Genomic DNA, 20,476 nt, shown 5'->3' with positions numbered 1-20,476 from the left:
CCTTAAAAAAAGGGTATAAACTCTGAATCGGTCTGACTTATGCTCAGCATGTGATGTCTCTCTGTCTTTTCTCCTTCTCCCTCTCTGCCACCTCTCTCTCTCTCTCTCTCTCTCTGTCTGTCTCTCTCTCTGTCTGTCTCTCTCTCTCTCTCTCTCTCTCTCTCTCTCTCTCTCTCTCTGTCTCTCTGTCTGTCTTTCTCTCTGTCTCTCTCTCTCTCTCTCTCTCTCTCTCTCTGTCTCTCTGTCTGTCTTTCTCTCTCTCTCTCTCTCTCTCTCTCTCTCTCTCTCTCTCTCTCTCTCTCTCTCTCTCTCTCTCTCTCTCTCTCTCTCTCTCTCTCTCTCTCTCTCTCTCTCTCTCTCTCTCTCTCTCTCTCTCTCTCTCTCTCTCTCTCTCTCTCCTTCTCTCTCTCTGTCAGTGCTGGATGAGGGTGAGGGGGAGGAGGACGGTTATGAGACAGACCACCAGGACTACTGTGAGGTGTGCCAGCAGGGAGGGGAGATCATTCTGTGTGACACCTGTCCCAGGGCCTACCACCTGGTCTGTCTGGAGCCTGAGCTGGAGAAGGCCCCCGAGGGCAAGTGGAGTTGCCCCCACTGTGTGAGTACCGTAGTCCTCAAAGTTGGTGTTACAGTTTTTCTCGATTGCTAAGACACATTTCTTGAAAGCTGCTCTCCTTTTCTCTTAGCTGTGAACACAAAACCCAATTTTCAAGCTACATTCACAAAACCTCAGACTCTTCTTGCAAAACCAAACTTTCACCTCAAAACAGTTCAATCTGTGCTCAAAACTGAACTATGTTGTCAAATCGTGCCCGAGTCAATCAAAATAAAAAACACTACTGAACAGTCACTAAACACTACATAGAAAAATAGAAAACACAATGCTCAGGACATGAAGCTGGATAAATAAATGTTTATTGTTCACTGTAGGCTAAATGCATGTTGCAAAACAAAAATAACCTGTGCATTTAGCACTTGTACAAAAAGACAAAACAGAAATCTTGTGCATTTACATGTAGCACTTGTAAAAACAAACAGAAATCTTATGCGTTTGCCACTTGTGTACAGTAAGCCCATGTAAAAAATAAAGTACAAAAATATACAAATAAGTGCATTACTCAGCCACAGCATCATGTCTCCGTACTGGGTCAGGCCACAGGACTTCATCCACATCACAGGCCACATTTTGTCTGGCCAGGCAACGGGGGAAAAAAACCCTGGCATGCCGTATCCAGGCTTGGCATGCCTCCACACCTATGTCACCACAGGCAAGTCCCATGACTTGCAGGAGATTTACCCTGGTGTAAGGTTGGCGTTCATATACCTTCCACCGCCATGAGGAGAAGAATTCCTCAATGGGGTTTAGGAAAGGGGAGTACGGTGGAAGGCAAAGATTGATAAAACCTTGGTTCATATTGTACCACTCTCTAACCTGGAGGACTCTGTGAAAACTCACATTGTCCCAAACAACAACATAGATGGGATGCTCATCCTGCTGCCCTAACAAAGCATCTCGCATGTGATTGAGGAAAATGAGGAGCTGGTGAGTGTTGTAGGGCCCCAGGTTGGCATGATGGTGGACAACCCCATGATTGCTGATGGCAGCACATAATGTGACATTGCCACCACGCTGCCCAGGAACACCAACAATGGCCCGATGGCCAATCACATTACGGCCTCTCCTTCTCCTTTTGGTGAGATTAAACCCAGCTTCATCCATGTAGATGTATTGATGGGGTCTTTCCATTGCATCCAGTTGAAAAACCCTCTGTAGAAATAGATATAGTTTTGTAAGTGATACGGAAAAAGTGATTTAGGCCACTACAGTAAATCACTACTTAGAGTAATCAACATTGAATGTGTCTGGATATATGCCAACCTGTACATACTGGAATCTTTGCTCTTTGACTCTGTCTGAGTTGCGATCAAAGGGCACTCTGTATAGCTGTTTCATGCGCAGTCTGTTGCGCTTGAGGACACGATCAACAGTAGAGAGGCTGACACTGTTGATACCCTCAAAATGTAAATGGTCCTCAATGATCTTCTGCTGAATTTCGCTCAGTTTAATGGCATTGTTCTCACGGACCATATCAACAATTAGGGTCTCTTGGTGTGGGGAGAACATACCTGTCCTCCCACCCCCATGTGGCAGTCTTTCAATTCTACAAAAAGAGAACATGGAGTTACAAAAAATATACATGGAATACTAGGCCTACAAACAGTTAGACCAACCCTCCATTACAATACTACAGTACATTGGTACAGTGATGTACTGAAACATATATTTACTTACAGTATACTGTTGGACAGTATATAGTATGTCATACAGTAATTGCTGTCAACATTTACATACTGTACTATAATGTCAAAAAAAGGTAATTACCTGTTCTCTTCTCTAAATCTTCGGATTATGGTGGACACAGTGAATCTACTGATGTTTGGTTGTACCCTTTGTCCAGCCTCCCTCATGCTCATACCATGGACAAGAACATGGTCAATCACAGTAGCTCTGATTTCATCAGATATTACTGTTCTTTGTCTTCGCTGACCACCTCGACCACCTCGACCTCCTCTCACACGAACTCTTCCTCTCAGATTTCTATCCATTGTAGGGCCTCACAAACCAGTGCTCTCTGAACTGGCTTACTGTATATGTTCCCTCACATCATTAGCCACAAGTGTGATCAATTTTGAGTTGTTGTGTTCAAGTGGTGACACCTGTGCTCTAATTGTGTTTGACTTTTGTCACCTGTGCTCACCATTATGCAGCACGGGTGCATCACAATGAAAATGTGTTGGCAAGTTATGTCTAAACAGGTGAAAAGTGCTTATGGTTTTGCCAAAAGAGTGATTGATTCAATCAGTGGGTTCAGGCAACTGAGCATTTGGTTCAGACAATAGGGTTTAGTGTTTTAGCAATTGAGAAAAACTGTAATAATCCTCAAGTCTGCTGATTGTTTATGTCAGCAGTACAGACAGAGCTGCGTGTAATGCTACTTTTTGTGTGTACTCTATTCACAGTGTGTGAGCCAATTCAGACCCCTTGACCTTTTCCACATTTTGTTACGTTACAGCCTTTTTCCTCATCAATCTACACACTATACCCCATAATTACAAAGCAAAAACAGTTTTTTCGACATTTTTGTAAATTGCTAAAAATTTAGCAACTGAAATATCACATATACATAAGTATTCAGACCCTTTACTCAGTACTTTGTTGAAGCACCTTCGGCAGCGATTACAGCCTTGATTCTTCTTGGGTATGACGCTACAAGCTTGGCACACCTGTATTTGGGGAGTTTCTCCCATTCTTCTCTGCAGATCCTCTCAAGCTCTGTCAGGTTGGATGGGGAGCGTCGCTGCACAGCTATTTTCAGGTCTCTCCAGAGATGTTCGATCGAGTTCAAGTCCGGGCTCTGACTGGGCCACTCAAGGACATTCAGAGACTTGTCCCGAAGCCACTCCTGCGTTGTCTTGGCTGTGTGCTTAAGGTCGTTGTCCTGTTGGAAGGTGTACCTTCGCCCCAGTCTGAGGTCCTGGAGCAGGTTTTCATCAAGGATCTCTCTGTACTTTGCTCCGTTCATTTCTCCCTCGATCCTGATTAGTTTCCCAGTCCCTGCCGCTGAAAAACATCCCCACAGCATGATGCACCATGCTTCACCGTAGGGATGGTGCCGGGTTTCCTCCAGACGTGACGCTTGGCATTCAGGCCAAAGAGTTCAATCTTGGATTCATCAGACCAGAGAATCTTGTTTCTCATGGTCTGAGTCCTTTAGGTGCCTTTTGGCAAACCCCCAAGCATGAATGAAGCAAACATTAATTATGAATGATGAATTATGAATGTTTTCGCTTTGTTATTATGGGGTATTGTGTGTAGATTGATGAGGATTTATTTTGTTTAATCAATTTTAGAATAAGGCTGTAACGTAACAAAATGTGGAAAAGGTCAAGGGGTCTGAATACTTTCCGAATGCACTGTAAGGTATCATCAGACATATAAACCCTACCAATGATGATGATAATGGATAATGGATCAAATAATTGTATTTACCTATTAATTCCCCATGCAATCCTCTTCTCCTCCTCCTCTCCTCTTCTCCTCTCCTGTCCTCCTCCTCTCCTCTTCTCCTCTCCTGTCCTCCTCTTCTCCTGTCCTCTTCCTCTCCTCCTCTCCTCTCCTGCAGGAGAAAGAAGGGATCCAGTGGGAAGCGAAGGATGAGGACTTTGAGGAGTTTGAGGAGGAGAGTGAGGACATGGTGGTACCAGAGGTACCTGGGGTTGGACTGCTGGTAGGACTGGAGGAAGAGGAGGATGACCACATGGAGTTCTGCAGGGTCTGTAAGGATGGGGGGGAGCTATTATGCTGCGACACCTGTCCCTCCTCCTACCACATCCACTGCCTCAACCCGCCCCTGCCTGAGATCCCCAACGGAGAGTGGCTGTGTCCACGCTGCACCGTAAGTCTTGTTTGTTTGTTATCATTATGTGTACAATGCAAATGTCCACAATGTTTGGACAGTATTTCCTATTGTATTCTATTGTATTGTATTCAATCTACTCTACTTGACATTACTCTAATCTATTTGGATTCCTCATTTTCGACTTCTTCCCCCAGTGTCCTGCTATCAAGGGCAGGGTACAGAGGATCCTCCACTGGCGATGGGGCGAGCCCCCCGATCCTGTACCCGTGCCCCCCACCCCCGATACCCCTCCTGATGCTCCCCCGCCACCCCCCATGAAGGGCAGGGCTGAGAGGGAGTTCTTTGTCAAGCTGACCGGACAGTCCTACTGGCACTGTACCTGGATCACTGAACTACAGGTGAGAGAGGGAGGGAGGGAGGGAGGGAGGGAAGGAGGGAGGGAGGGAGGGAGGGAGGGAGAGAGCGAGAGAGAGAGAGAGAGAGAGAGAGGCTGAAAAAGAAAAAGAGGGTGAAACAGTTGGAGGAGAGGCTGATGTAATGATATGAAAAACGGCAAGACGCTTAGCATGCAAGTATCCTACACACTTCCCTTCCTTGCTTTCATTCAACAAATGTTCTCTTTCCTCCTATTCCTCTCCTCTTTTTCATCCCTCCATCCCTCTAGCTGGAGATCTTCCACTCGGTGATGTTCCGTAACTACCAGAGAAAGACAGATATGGATGAGCCTCCCAGTCTGGACTATGGGTCGGGGGGAGAGGAGGAGAGTGTTAAGAGTGAGAAGAGGAGGCTGAAAGACCCAGACTACGCTGCCCTGGATGACAAGTTCTATAAATACGGCATCAAGCCTGAATGGATGATGGTCCACCGCATCATCAACCACAGGTACGTGTGCATGTGGGGTGTGTGTGTGGGGTGGGGTTTGTGTTTGTGTGTGAGGTGGGGTTTGTGTTTGTGTGTGTGTGTGTGTGTGTGTGTGAGAGATGGGGGTGGGTGGGTGGGCGGGGTGTGTGTGTGAGGCGGGGTGTGTGTGTGTGCTAGTTTATTGATTGTTACAATATGTGTGCAGTTCAGGCCATAATGTATGTGTACGGATGTACGTGTGTGTGTGGGTTTCCCAGTATGGACAAGAAAGGGATATACCACTACCTGGTCAAGTGGAGAGACCTGACCTACGACCAGTGCACATGGGAGAGAGACGATCTGGAGATGCCAGAGTTTGTCATCCACAGGGCCAACTACTGGGCACACAGGTACTGGAGTACTGTACTGGCCAACTGGCATCCATGTTGGCACCAAACACTACTACAGTGAATCTGTCTTGGTAATGTTAGTGTCAACATGGTGACCGTCAAAGTTCTACATCTCAAACCAAATTTGGCCAACCTTGTATGCTGTTGTAAATAGCTCAGGGACACTGGATTTTTGATTGGCTGATTGATAGATTGATTGATTGATGGATTGATTGATTCAGGGATGAGGTGATGAAGGAGGCCCCAGACATGCCGAGGAGGATGAGGAGCATGAGGATGGAAGAGAGCGAAGACCCCCACAGATCACCTGTCAACGACGTGAGTTCTGATTGGCTCACTCACTCTGTAACAGCCACATCTATAGGTCGTCATTCCGGTAGCCGATCAACTCTCACTACCAAGTCAAAACTCTAGTGTCATTCTGTACATGTATGTCAATTACGTTTATCTCCTTTTTCCCCGTTCATCACCATCCCTCCTTCTCTTTCCTTCTCTTTATCTTCCAGCCTACGATAAAGTACGAGGAGCAGCCGGACTTTGTGACGGCGACGGGGGGCACTCTGCACCTGTACCAGCTGGAGGGGCTCAACTGGCTGCGTTTCAGCTGGGCACAGGGCACTGACACCATCCTGGCAGACGAGATGGGGCTGGGCAAGACCATCCAGACCATCGTCTTCCTCTACTCACTCTTCAAAGAGGTAGGACGGCACCGTTAGGAACTCTGTGTTCTATGTGCTATGCAAAATCCCGATTGAGTATCCTGTTGTATTTTAATAGAATAATAAAGTATTATATTCTGTTTTAATAGAATAATAAAGTATTATATTCTGTTTTAATAGAATAATAAAGTATTATATTCTGTTTTAATAGAATAATAAAGTATTATATTCTGTTTTAATAGAATAATAAAGTATTATATTCTGTTTTAATAGAATAATAAAGTATTATATTCTGTTTTAATAGAATAATAAAGTATTATATTCTGTTTTAATAGAATAATAAAGTATTATATTCTATTTTAATAGAATAATAAAGTATTATATTATATTCATTATCAATGCATCTTTCTTCTGCACTGTCATCTTTGTAAAAAAAAAGAAAATCTCTCTCCTCCCCTCTTCCCCCCACCAAGGGCCACACTAGGGGCCCGTTCCTGGTGAGCGCCCCCCTCTCCACCATCATTAACTGGGAGAGAGAGTTTGAGATGTGGGCCCCTGACTTCTACGTGGTGACCTACACAGGGGACAAGGACAGCAGAGCCATCATCAGAGAGAACGAGCTGACCTTCGACGACGCGGCCGTACGGGGAGGGAAGAAAGCCTTCAAACTGAGGGTGAGGAAGGAGGGGAGGGGAGGGGAGAGGAGGGGAGGAGGGGGGAGAGAAGAGTTGAGGAGAGTTCATCCCATCTTCTAAAAAAGTAAAAAATCGAATATCTGCTTCTGTTTCTCTCTGTCCCTCTCCCCCTCCCATCCTCTCTATCCCCTCTCTCTCCCCTCCCTCCTCCTCTCTCTCTCCTCTCCAGAGAGAAGCCCCTATAAAGTTCCATGTCCTGTTGACCTCCTATGAGCTGGTGACGATAGACCAGACCTCCCTGAAGTCTATAGACTGGGCCTGTCTAGTGGTGGACGAGGCCCACCGCCTCAAGAACAACCAGAGCAAGGTAGGCTGCCCATGTTTGGTTTTGTGTGTGTGTTTGTGTGCGTTTGTATTGTATTTAACTTCGGCCAATCAGGACACGTCTCTCTGTTCCTACTCCCCGCCTACAAGCAGGAACTCAAGAGGGACCCACCAACACAGAGAATAGTGAGGCGCTGGACAGAGGTGGCAGGCTCAATGCTGCAGGATTGTTTTGAGAATACTGATTGGAATATGGTCAAAGATTCATCCACCCAGGACTCATCCATCAACATTGAGGAATATACATCGTCAGTCAAAGGCTTCATTAGGAAATGTGTTGATGATGTTGTACCCACAAAAACAATCCGGACATACCCCAACCCAGTGGTGTAGTGGAGGGTATATGCAGGTATACGCCATATACCCACTTATTTTTCAGTGGACATTGCGTATACTCACTTCTTAATCCCCCCTGATAGGTATCAAAGTAGTGTAGTGGAGGTATATACCATGTCAACTAATAGGGCTGATGGAACAGATCAGACTTTTTAGCTTAAAATGTTGATAAACTATTATTTCATCACATTTTAGGCGCAGCAGTAGGCCTACGTGTGAATGTTTCAAAATGCAATTTGCGGGAAAACACCAAGTTCTAAAATGTGCACCGCACATACAAGCGGTTTCATGAACAGAGATGTAAATATCTGTTAGAAAGAGGGGGGATTTAAAGATGCAACAACTATCATGGGTTGCTAATGTGACTAGGATCATGCCTTTTGGCTGCTAGACAATGAAAGAAAGTTGAAAGAAAACCAATAGAACAGGAGAATTTAAATGAGTAAGTCTTTATAAAAATAATTGCCTCCACGTTTCTATGGTGGAATTTTGGCTATAGGCTACTTTGAAGCAAGATAAGACATGCCTCATAATATGAAGTAAAACGTCCAGGTTTCAAACAATTAAGAAACTGGAAAAATATAGCGATGCTAATGTTAGGCCTAACTATCTTCTGGTAGATGGAAAGGCTTTCCCAGAAACCTTCTCTATTAAATGTTAACTAGCTATGCCTACCTTTCAGAATGATATCATGATTATTTGCGTCAATCCAGTGGCCATTTCTTTTGCAAACTCCATCTCATGTGCTACAGAAACAACGCTAATCAAACAATAGGGCTATGTGCCTGCACACGTGAATTAAAGGGTTACTCAAAAAAATCTAAATTTCTTCGATTTTCCCAGACCTCAAAAGTGGTCTCCTGATGTGGTTTAAGCCTTGTTATTGACTTAGAACATACAATTATGTTGTTTTTCTGTTTTCAAAAGTATGACTTTGACCTGAAAAAATTGGGGGAAATCTGAAACCTACTTCACAGTACAGCTTGGGTTGGCCTGACTGTGAAAGACCAATATTGGATTCATCATTGTAGGTCATTCATAGGTCATTCTTTCTTATCACATTTTTCAGACAGGGCGCCTTTTCTTCGCCGGACAGGCCGTTTGGAAAACTAAAGGGCAAAATTAGAGTATACCTGCACCACTACACCACTGCCCCAACCAAAAACCCTAGATGAACGGAGATATCCGTACAATGCTGAGGGCCCGTACTGCAGCATTCAATGTCAGCAGAACGAACCCGATGACTCGGTGGCGCGCGACGTGTACAAGGCAACCAAGTACGAGCTCCCCAAATCCATTAGGGACGCAAAAAGACAATACAGACTCAAACCTTAAATTGATGTTCGACAACTCAGACTCACGACGCATGTGGCAAAGACTACACACTACCAAAGACTACAAAGGCAAATCCAGCTGTGCGGTGCCCACCGAAGCCTCCCTCCCAGACAAGCTCAACACATTCTATGCTCGCTTCGAGGCAGACAATACCGAGGTATCCAGGAAAACTCTCGCTGCTCCAGACGACCAGGTGCTTTCGCTCTCCGAGGGTGATGTGAGGAAAACTCTCAAACGAGTGAATACTCACAAAGCCACCAGCCCAGATGGCATCCCTGGCCGTGTCCTCAGAGTGTGTGCTGACCAGTTGGCAGGCGTCTTCTCAGACATCTTCAACCTGTCCCTCTCCCTGGCTGTAGTCCTCACCTGCTTTAAGGAGACCACCATCATCCCAGTGCCCAAGAAAAACAAGGTGACATCCCCAAATGACTATCGCCCGTCGCGCTCACCTCGGTCATCATGAAGTGCTTCGTGAGGCTGGTCATGGCCCACATCAAGGCCAGCATCCCACGCACACTGGACCCACTCCAATTTGTCTACCGCTCCAACAGATCCACGAAAGATACCATTTCCATCGCTACTCACATGGCCGTAACACATCTGGACAAGAGGAACACCTATGTGAGAATGCTGTATATTGACTACAGTTCAGCATTCGACACTACTGTTCCCTCCAAGCTCGACACCAAGCTCAGAGCCCTGGGTCTGGACACCACCCTCTGCAACTGGATCCTGGACTTCCTGACGGGCAGACCACAGGCTGTGAGGATTGGCAACAACACCTCCTACACACTGACTCTTAACACAGGGTCCCCCCAGGGGTGTGTCCTCAGCCCTCTGCTGTACTCCCTGTTCACCCACGACTGCATGGCTTTGCACGACACCAACTCCATCATCAAGTTTGCTGACGACACCACGGTTGTAGGCCTGATAAGCAACAACAACGAGTTAGCCTATAGGGAGGAGGTAAGTGAACTGGCATTGTGGTGCCAGGACAACAATCTCAACGTCAGCAAAACAAAGGAGTTGATTGTTGACTTCAGGATGCAGAGGAGGAAACATTCCCTGATCCACATCAACAGGACTACAGTAGAGAGAGTCAAGAGTTTTAAGTTCCTCTGTGTCCACGTCACCGAGGACTTGTTATGGACCAACAACACCACCACCATTGTCAAGAGGGCGCGGCAGCGTCTCTACTTCCTAAGGTGGCTGAAGAAATTTGGCAAGCCACCCCGGGTCCTCTCCAAATACTACCGCTGCACCATCGAGAGCGTCCTGACCGGTTGCTTCACGGCCTAGTATGGGAATTGTTCCGTCCACGACCACAAGGCCCTCCAGCAGATGGTGAAGACGGCCCAGTACATTACTGGAACCGTGCTCCCACCCATCCAGGACATATACTTGAAACAGTGCCTGAGGAAAGCCAGCAGCATCATCAAGAACCCCACACACAAGCTGTTCTCTCCCTTACCGTTGTGAAGATAGTATCGGAGCATGAGGTCTGATACCAACAGACTCAGAGACAGTTTGTATCTACACGCCATCAGACTGCCGAACACTTGAACTGGACTGACCACCTGCTCTGATTCTCCACACCTTAGCACACATGCACTCACTCATGCACACACCCCCACACACACACGTACACACGTACACACACATAAACACACACACACACACACACACACACACACACACATTCATGCTACACACACATCACAACTGCTGCTACCAGACTGTTATTATACTGCTCAATTTATACACTTGCCCCCCAATCCCCCCTTCCCCAAAACACATGTAAATATTGGACTATAAATTGTGCCTTCCTGTATTATACTCATGCTAAAACGTTTATTCTATTGTACTGAGACATTTACTTTGTGTATATTCTTATATTTTATTATGTCTTATTGTTGTTGCATTGTCGAGAAGGAACCTGCAAGTAAGCATTTCATTTCATTGGCCTTGTGCGCGATGTATACGAGTACAAGGCAAGCAGGTACGAGCTATCAATTAGGGACGCAAAAAGACAATACAGACTCTTGAATTGATGTTCAACAACTCAGACTCACTTCGCATGTGGCAAGGACTACAGACTATCAAAGACTACAAAGGCACGTGCGGTGCCCACCAAAGCCTCCCTCCCAGACAAGCTCAACACATTCTATGCTCGCTTCGAGGCAGACAATACCGAGCCATCCAGGAAGACTCTCGCTGCTCATAAAACTTGAAAACTTCACTAATAAAACTTGAAACTTGAAACTGTACAGAATTTCCTCTTGAAAGACAATAAACGTCAACAATCAATCAATCGTTTAATCAATCAATGAATTATTGCCTGTGTTTTCTCTCCTCAGTTCTTCAGACGTCTGAATGACTATAAGATTGACCACAAGCTGCTGCTGACTGGTACTCCTCTACAGAACAACCTGGAGGAGCTGTTCCACCTGCTCAACTTCCTCACTCCCAACCGCTTCAAGTAGGGGAACACACACACACACACACACATCTTCACACAATGGCTGTGTTTACACTGACAGACCAATTCTGATCTTTTGCCACTAATTGGACTTTTGACCTATCAGATCAATAATTGGGCCAAATATCAGAATGGGGCTCTCTGTGTAAACACAGCCATAGAAACACATACACATAACATGTACATATAGACTGACACAGACTTGGACGTATGTGGATGTATAGATGCACACACTCATAGGCTACGTTTAGACAGGCTGCCCAATTCGGATAATTTTTTCCCACTAATTGGTCTTTTGACCAATCAGATCAGCTCTGAAAAAGATCTGACGTGAAAAGATCTGATGTGATTGGTCAAAATACCAATTAGTGGAATTGGGCTGCTTTTCTAAACGCAGCAATATAAACACGCAAACCACTCACACACAGCACAGTTGTGCATCTCTACTTCTATTTGCATGTTTTCAACCTAAATGTCGTCCACTCACCAGACATCCTTTCACTCTCCTCCTCTCCCTCCACCCTCCCTCCGTCTGTAGTAATCTGGAGGGGTTCCTGGAGGAGTTTGCAGACATCTCCAAGGAGGACCAGATCCAGAAGCTTCACGACCTGCTGGGTCCCCACATGTTGAGGAGGCTGAAGGCTGACGTCTTCAAGAACATGCCGGCCAAGACTGAGCTCATCGTACGAGTGGAACTCAGCCCCATGCAGAAGTAAGGAGGAGTGAGGTGGAAGGGTGGAGAGAGAGTTGAGGGGGGGGAGGTGCATGGAGGGAGGAGAGGAGATAGAGAGAGAGAGAGAGAGAGAGGGAGGGAGGGAGGGAGGGAGAGAAAGAAAGAAAGAAAGAGAGAGAGAGAGAGGGAGGGAGGGAGAGAGAGAGAGGGGGGGGGGGCAGGAGGGAGGGAGAGAGAGAGAGAGAGGTCATGCTCAACATGAGCTCCTGATTTATTTCAGTTTTTTTGTTTTTAGAATGAGATAAACACTCGAATCTAAAAATAATTCAAGGCAAGAAGTGATGAACAACAACTCTATTAAATCAGAATAGAAAAAAAAGTAACTTTGCGCCTCAAATTAAGAAGTTTTGACTCTCACTAGCTAGCTACACAACAAAAACCTAGCCAGCAGGCTAACAAGCCAGCCAGAAAATTGAGCTAGGACAAACCTAGCAAGGGGAGTTAATACAACTACATCAAGCGACCAAACTGAGTGAGTATATCAAAAAGAAGCACGGACTCCAACTTCAAACATATCTTCTGTTTTTGTGTGTGAAGATCTTTCACTCTTTTTGCTGTTTTTTTAGCTAAACAGGAGCTAGCTAGCAACAGCAGCAGACAAACAAAACTGGTTGCCATAGCAACGGTGCAGCAGAACAGAGCAGCAGCAGCAGTAGTAGCAGAGCCCACAGGCACCATGTCCCCACTCCCTCTCAGCGCTGAGTCCATTCTCTACCCTCCAGAGGCCAAAAATGACACAACAAGGAAAGCTTTTAAACAGAATCTACTAAAGGGGAGGCCAGAAACCCTTTTCACAGACCTCTACAAAAACGGTGATGTGAGTAATCTCATCTTTCTCACTGACCAGCCAAATGCATGGCGCTCAGCAGTCTGCTCTCACTACCCATCCGTAAAGAAAGAGGGAATCTGTAATGGGTGGAAGCTGAAAGTGAAAGAGACAGATGACCCTGACAGCACCATGATAACAATCAACCTCTACAAGACTGGGACTGTCATGGTGCAAGGTAACCTTAGGCTGTTTGAAACAGACTTTCAGACCATTAAGGAGAGAGCAGAGAGAGAGAAGGACACCACCAGTGACATGCCCTCCCACAAGACAAACTCCACCAGCACCACCCTCACCCCCACTATCCCCACCCAAAAAGGCACATCCAGCACCTCTCTTCCCACCATAGTGGAGGACACGCCACAGGAGGAGAGCGACCCCCTCAGTGCAGAGCAGGCTCAGGCCCTACTCACCACCATGGCTGCCATGAGGGATCAGTTCACCACACTGGAGGGAGAGGTGGTCCTGCTCAGGGAGAGTGTGAGCAAACAGCAACCAGACATCCACACCTTAGAGGAGCTCCTAACCAAGGTGCGGACAGAGCAGGACAGCAGCCTTGCAACACAGTTGAAAGAAGTTCAGCAAGAGAGAGACGGACTCAAGAGAGAGCTGGCTGATCTAACAAAGGAGGTGAGAGAGCTCCAAAAAGACAGGCAGAGCAGTAATAACGAGCTGACCACACTAAGAGAGGAGCTGCAGGAGAGAAAGAGAACAGAAGACAGACTGCAGGAGCAGCTAGATCACCACTCTATGACCTGCCATCACACAGCAGAGGAGCCCACCTCAACCAGCTAGGCCTCCCCAGCCCTGCCGGCTGCATACCTCCCCCCCAGCCCCCAGAACAGCCTCCCACTGACAGCGGCACCGGCACAGACCAGCCACACCCCAGCTCCAACACCCACCAGCCCCAACTCTACCCCCTCCAGTCCAGAAGAAACACTGGCTGAGATTGTCCTGTTGATGGACTCAAATGGGAAGTTTGTTCAGGAGAAGAAACTTTTCCCTAGACACAAAACGAGAAAGGTGTGGTGCCCAACAACGCAGAGTGCCATGGCGCTGCTTGATAAGGCCCAGCTTGGGTCGCCAAGCCACATAATCATACACACCGGAAGCAACGACCTGCGTGCTCAGCAGGAGAGGGTGGCGACTTCACTACGGGGAGTGATTGAGAAGGCCTCCGCAATTTTCCCCAACTCAAGGATCGTGGTGTCAACCCTTCTACAGAGGAAGGACTTCCACCCTGCCACAATCCAAAGAATAAACGCCAGCCTCTCCCGGGACTGTGCCCTGCGACCCAATGTACACCTGGCCCACCATCCCACCCTCGATCTGGACTGTCTCTATGACCATGTTCACCTGTACAGGGAGACAGTCCCCATCCTTGCTAAGACTCTCAAGGACGTCGCTTTAAACCGCATCCCGACCTCTCCACCCAGGAACAGCGGAGCAATCTCCACCCCCCCCCGAGATCACAGAGACAACACCCCGGACCAGTACCCTGGACCCCCCAGCCACAGCCACAGCACCACCAACCTCAATGCCCACCACATCCAGCGCAGCACAGACCACCCCAGCCCAGCTTCAGACCCACCCAGACGAGGCCTAACACCCCCCTCCCCCCCACCACAGACCCACACCTGGAGGAGCCACAGCCAGGCAGACAGAGCTATGCACAAGCTGTGAGAGGAGCAACTGGTCCAGCTCCCACCAACGAAATGAGTGACATCAAACAAATGCTGAATCTACTATGCTCACATGTGATAGGCCGAGGGTCATGGTAAGATGAGCACAAGAACTCCACCATCCTCACACTACATCCACCCAAGTGGCATGACACAAATACTATCTTAAATGATAAACAAATCACATTTGCATAATAAGAGTTTACCTTAATTAAAAAATCCTATTTTAATAGTTCTTGTTGGATTGTGAGTGTTTATCTCATTTGGAATGTAAAGAAAAAACAGTTATGAAGTCTTTTTACGTTGCATGTTGGAATTTACAAGGCTTGGTCCTCTGCTTTTGGGCTAAAGAGCAGAAACCCAGACTTCCTTAAAGAAATTGATGATGTTGATATTGTAGTACTACAGGAAACATGGTGCAGAGGTGATGTTTCCACTGGCTGTCCACTAGGTTATAGGGAGATAATCGTACCATCCACCAAATTAAAAGGAATCACACAGGGCAGAGACTCAGGGGGAATGCTAATATGGTATAAATCTGAACTAACTAATTCAATCGAATTGATCAAAACAGGAGAATTCTTTATCTGGCTAAAAATCAACAAGGAGGCTATCTTAACAGATAACAACGTCTTCCTCTGTGCCACATACATTCCCCCCTCAGAGTCACCCTACTTCAATGAAGAGAGTTTCTCCATTCTAGAGGGGGAGATTAGTCACTTTCAGGCCCAAGGCAATGTGCTGGTCTGTGGAGACCTGAATGCTAGAACAGCAGAAGAACTAGACACTATTAACAGTCATGGGGACAAACACCTACCGGGAAGCAACAACCTTTACCTCCCCACATACCCCCCTAGAAACAACTATGACAAAGTGAAAAACAAAAATGGAGTACAGCTCCTGAAGCTCTGTCGAACACTGGGTCTGTACATAGTCAATGGTAGGTTAAGAGGGGACTCTTTTGGTAGGTACACCTACAGCTCATCCCTTGGCAGCAGTACTGTAGACTACTTCATCACAGACCTTAACCCAGAGTCTCTCAGAGCCTTCACAGTCAGCCCACTAACACCTCTCTCTGACCACAGTAAAATCACAGTGTATCTGAAAAGAGCAGAACCCAACCATGAAGCATCACGGCCCAATAAATTACATGGTACTAAACAGACCTATAGATGGAGTGCAAACAGTACAGATATCTACCAAAAAGCAATTAGTAGCCAAAAAATACAATCTCTCCTGGACAACTTTTTAGCATTAACATTCTCCTACACCAATGAAGGTATACATTTGGCCGTTTGGAACATAAACTTTATATTTGACAAATTAGCCTCCTTGGCTAATCTTAAGAAACATAAGAGCAAACCAAAAATAATAGGTCATGAAAAATGGTTTGATAATGATTGCAAAAATCTAAGAAAGTCATTGAGAAATATATCTAATCATAAACACAGAGACCCAGACAACAAAAATATACGTCTTCAATATGGGGAAACACTGAAGCAATACAAACACACCCTAAGAACAAAAAAGGAACAGCACATTAGAAATCAGCTAGATGTGATTGAGGAATCCATAGAATCAAACCACTTCTGGGAGAATTTGAATAAATTAAACAAACCTCATAATGAGGAATTGGCTATCCAAAATGGGGATATGTGGAGAAATCACTTTGCAAACCTCTACAGCAATATAACAAAGAGCCCAGAACAACAAGATATACAAGAAAAATTACAAATCCTTGAATCAGCAGTCAAAGACTATCAGAATCCTGTGGATACCCCAATTACAGAACAATAATTATTGGAAAAACTTTGCACTCTCCAACCCAAAAAGGCCTGTGGTGCTGATGGTATTTTAAATGAAATGATCAAATATACAGACCACAAATTCAAATTGGCTATACTCAAACTTCAACATTATCCTAACTGCAGGTATTTTCCCTGATATTTGGAACCAAGGATTGATCACACCAATGTATAAAAATGGAGACAAATTTGACCCAAATAATTACAGAGGAATTTGCGTTAACAGCAACTTGGGGAAAATTCTCTGCAGTATCATAAACAGCAGACTACATAATTTCCTTGATGAACACAACGTCCTAAGCAGAAGCCAGATTGGATTTGTAAAAAATTATCGTACAACAGACCACATTTACACCCTCCAGACTCTAATTGACAAACAAGTAAATCAAAACAAAGGCAAAATCTACTCGTGTTTTGTAGACTTCAAGAAAGCATTTGATTCAATTTGGCACGAAGGTCTTTTTTACAAACTAATAGAAAGTGGTATTGGAGGGAAAACATATGATGTTATTAAATCAATGTACACTAAAAACAAATGTGCGATTAAAATCGGCAACAAGCAAACAGACTTCTTCTCTCAGGGACGTGGAGTGAAACAGGGCTGCCCAATAAGTCCAACACTATTTAACATCTACATTAACGAATTGGCAAAAACATTAGAAGAATCGGCAGCACCTGGTCTCACCCTACACAACACTGAAATCAAGTGTCTGCTGTACGCAGATGACCTGGTGCTACTGTCTCCCACTAAGGAGGGGTTACAGCAGCATCTAGATCATCTGCACAGATTCTGTCAGACCTGGGCCCTGACCGTTAATCTAAAAAAAACTAATATAATGATATTCCAAAAAAGGTCCGGAAATCAGGATGACAAATATAAATTCTATTTGGACACAGTTCTATTAGAACACACCAAAAATTACACATATCTAGGACTAAATATCAGCAACACAGGTAGCTTTCACATGGCTGTGAATGAGCTGAGAGACAAAGCAAGAAGAGCATTCTATGCCATTAAAAGGAATATTAAAATCGAAATTCAATTAGAATCTGGCTCAAAATTTTCCAATCAGTTATAGAACCAATTGCTCTATATGGCAGCGAAGTATGGGGTCCGCTCTCTAATACTGAATTTACCAAATGGGACAAACATCCAATCGAAATACTGCATGCAGAGTTTTGCAAGACTGTATTGCAAGTGCAAAGAAAAACTCCAAATAACGCATGTAGAGCAGAATTGGGCCAATACCCCCTCCTTATTCGAATAGAAAAAAGAGCCATCAAATTTTACAACCATCTAAAAACAAGTGACCCCAAAACATTCCATCACACAGCTCTACTATGTCAATAGATGAAACAAGAGAAGAGTCCCCTCAGCCAGCTGGTTCTGAGGCTCAGTTCACTAACCAAAACCAACCTCATAGAGCCTCAGGACAGCACTCAGAAAATCTGGCCCAACCAAATCATCACAAAGCAAAAAGAAAAATATATCACCTATTGGAAAGACACCACAAAAAATCAAAGTAAACTTCAATGCTATTTGGCTCTAAACAGACAGTACATGGTGGCAGACTATCTGACCACTGTGACTGATAGAAAACTGAGAAAAACACTGACTAGGTACAGACTCAGTGAGCACAGTCTGGCTATAGAGACCGGTCGTCACAGGCAAACCTGGCTGCCCAGAGAGGACAGGCTGTGCTCACTCTGCCCCCGGGGAGAGGTAGAGACAGAGCTGCATTTCCTATTACACTGTGACAAATACTCAGACCTAAGAGAATCTTTCTTTCCCAAAATTATCATTCAGTACAAAGAATTTGAAACTATAAAAGAGGAAGAAAAAATCAAATATTTATTGGGTGAAAAGCCAAAGTGTGCAATTTTGGCAGCCAAATATGTGTCCTCCTGCCACAACCTGAGGGACAGCCAGTGAAAAGTGTAATGTAATGTCAATAATATTTCCTGTTTTGTTTTGGCTTTCATAGCATGTAATGTGTCTTCTCAGTCATGTTGAGATTGGTCGACTACTATTGCTTTAATGTATTGTTATTCTCATTAATATTGTTGTTGTAGTTGCTGTTAATGGTAGTCCCATTTCCACTACTACTATTATTATAGCTGTTGGTCCCACCATTTTTGTTATATGTATACTTTGACAATGTAAGTAATTTTACTTGCCATGTCAATAAAGTCTATTGAATTGAATTGAGAGAGGGAGGGAGGAGAGAGAGAGAGAGAGAGAGAGAGAGAGAGAGAGAGAGAGGGGGGGCGGGAGGGAGGGAGAGGGAGAGAGAGAGAGAGAGAGAGAGAGAGAGAGGGAGGGAGAAAGAAAGAAAGAAAGAAAGAAAGAAAGAAAGAAAGAAAGAAAGAAAGAAAGAAAGAAAGAAAGAAAGAAAGAAAGAAAGAAAGAAAGAAAGAAAGAAAGGAAAGGAATAGATAGAGGCAATGAAAGAGTGAGGGAAGAGCGGAATAAAGAGAGGAGGGAAAGTATATGGTATGGTAGATGGAGAGACTGAAAAAGAGAGTGAGGGAGTAGTTAACCAGTTAATCACAAAAACAGTCACACACTAACTGGCATTCTTCATTGATGTAATCTAACAGGAAATACTACAAGTTGATTCTGACGAGGAACTTTGAGGCTCTCAACTCTAAAGGAGGAGGTAACCAGGTGTCTCTACTCAACATCATGATGGACCTGAAGAAGTGTGCCAACCACCCCTACCTCTTCCCTGTCGCCTCCATGGTAACTATGATCATAATTATACACTGAGTGTACAAAACATTACTCTTTCCATGACAGACTGACCAGGTGAATCCAGGTGAAAGCTATGGTCCCTTATTGATGTCACTTGTTAAATCCACTTCAATCAGTGTAGATGAAGGGGAGGAGACAGGTTAAAGAAGGATCTTTAAGCCTTGAGACAATTGAGACATAGATTGTGTATGTGTGCCATTCAGAAGGTGACTGGGCAAGACAAAATATTTAAGTTCCTTTGAACGGGGTATGGTAGTAGGTGCCAGGCGCACCGATTTCAGTGTGCTTGGTTGTTCACGCTCAACAGTTTCCCGTGTGTATCAAGAATGGTCCACCACCCAAATGACATCTAGCCAACCTGACACAACTGTGGGAAGCATTGGAGCCAACATGGGCCAGCATCCCTGTGGAACGCTTTCGACACCTTGTAGTCCATGCCCCAACGAATTGAGGCTGTTCTGAGGGCAAAAGGGGGTGCAACTAAATATTAGTATATATTAACTTATGTTACAGCAATATCAACATTGTGGCAATTATATAATAATCACATTTTCCACTGTAAGGAGACTGTAATTCACCTCTGAATTGCAGAACAGTGACACCTTCTGGTAGGAGTAGTATAGATACAAATGTTAACAGCCTATTACAATAACTTATTACAGTCCAGGGGGGAAAAAATCTAGGAATATGCATGAAGGTAAATATGGCCAAAAACAGATGTTCATGGAAATTAAAGAGTTGATATTCTTTCAGTTATTCAAGTTCAATAAAGAAGCTATATCTGTATAATGTATGAGTTATATATCATCACATGGCCATGGTGTGTTGTCTTTACCGTGGTATTAGGAAGCCCGTAAGACGGCGAGCGGAGCTTACGAGGGCACGGACCTCACAAAGGCTTCTGGGAAACTGACTCTGCTGCAGAAGATGATGAGGAAACTGAAGGACCAGGGACACCGGGTGCTGGTCTTCTCACAGGTTGGTACATAAGCACACACACACACATACACACACACACACACACACACACACACGCGCAATACAAACATGCGCACTGTTAGCACTTCCGTAACAATTTCTCTGCTTTCTCCTGCTCTCCTCCCCCTCTCTCCTCTCTCCCTGGTAGATGACTAAGATGTTGGACCTGTTGGAGGACTTCTGGACTTTGGAGGTTAT

At 45.1% G+C, this 20,476-nt stretch overlaps 1 pseudogene across 1 annotated transcript in view; it reads left to right on the top strand.

Annotated features, from left to right (window-relative positions):
• LOC311112974 (chromodomain-helicase-DNA-binding protein 3-like) overlaps positions 1-20,476 on the top strand; it is a 28,735-nt pseudogene that overhangs the window by 7,983 nt on the left and 276 nt on the right. The window contains exons 8-21 of the transcript in view: positions 417-598; positions 4,185-4,457; positions 4,616-4,819; positions 5,086-5,303; positions 5,540-5,671; positions 5,893-5,989; positions 6,178-6,369; positions 6,804-7,004; positions 7,195-7,332; positions 11,378-11,499; positions 12,038-12,211; positions 19,147-19,288; positions 20,147-20,278; positions 20,427-20,471. The product of the transcript in view is annotated as a chromodomain-helicase-DNA-binding protein 3-like (transcript). The remainder of the gene's footprint in view (positions 1-416; positions 599-4,184; positions 4,458-4,615; positions 4,820-5,085; positions 5,304-5,539; positions 5,672-5,892; positions 5,990-6,177; positions 6,370-6,803; positions 7,005-7,194; positions 7,333-11,377; positions 11,500-12,037; positions 12,212-19,146; positions 19,289-20,146; positions 20,279-20,426; positions 20,472-20,476) is intronic.

Source organism: Coregonus lavaretus (genome assembly GCF_964263955.1).
Source record: "Coregonus lavaretus genome assembly, chromosome: 39".
NCBI classification, from domain to species: Eukaryota; Metazoa; Chordata; class Actinopteri; order Salmoniformes; family Salmonidae; genus Coregonus; species Coregonus lavaretus.
The sequence above is the reverse complement of the archived record's forward strand: the minus strand, read 5'-3'. Positions and strand labels throughout refer to the sequence as shown.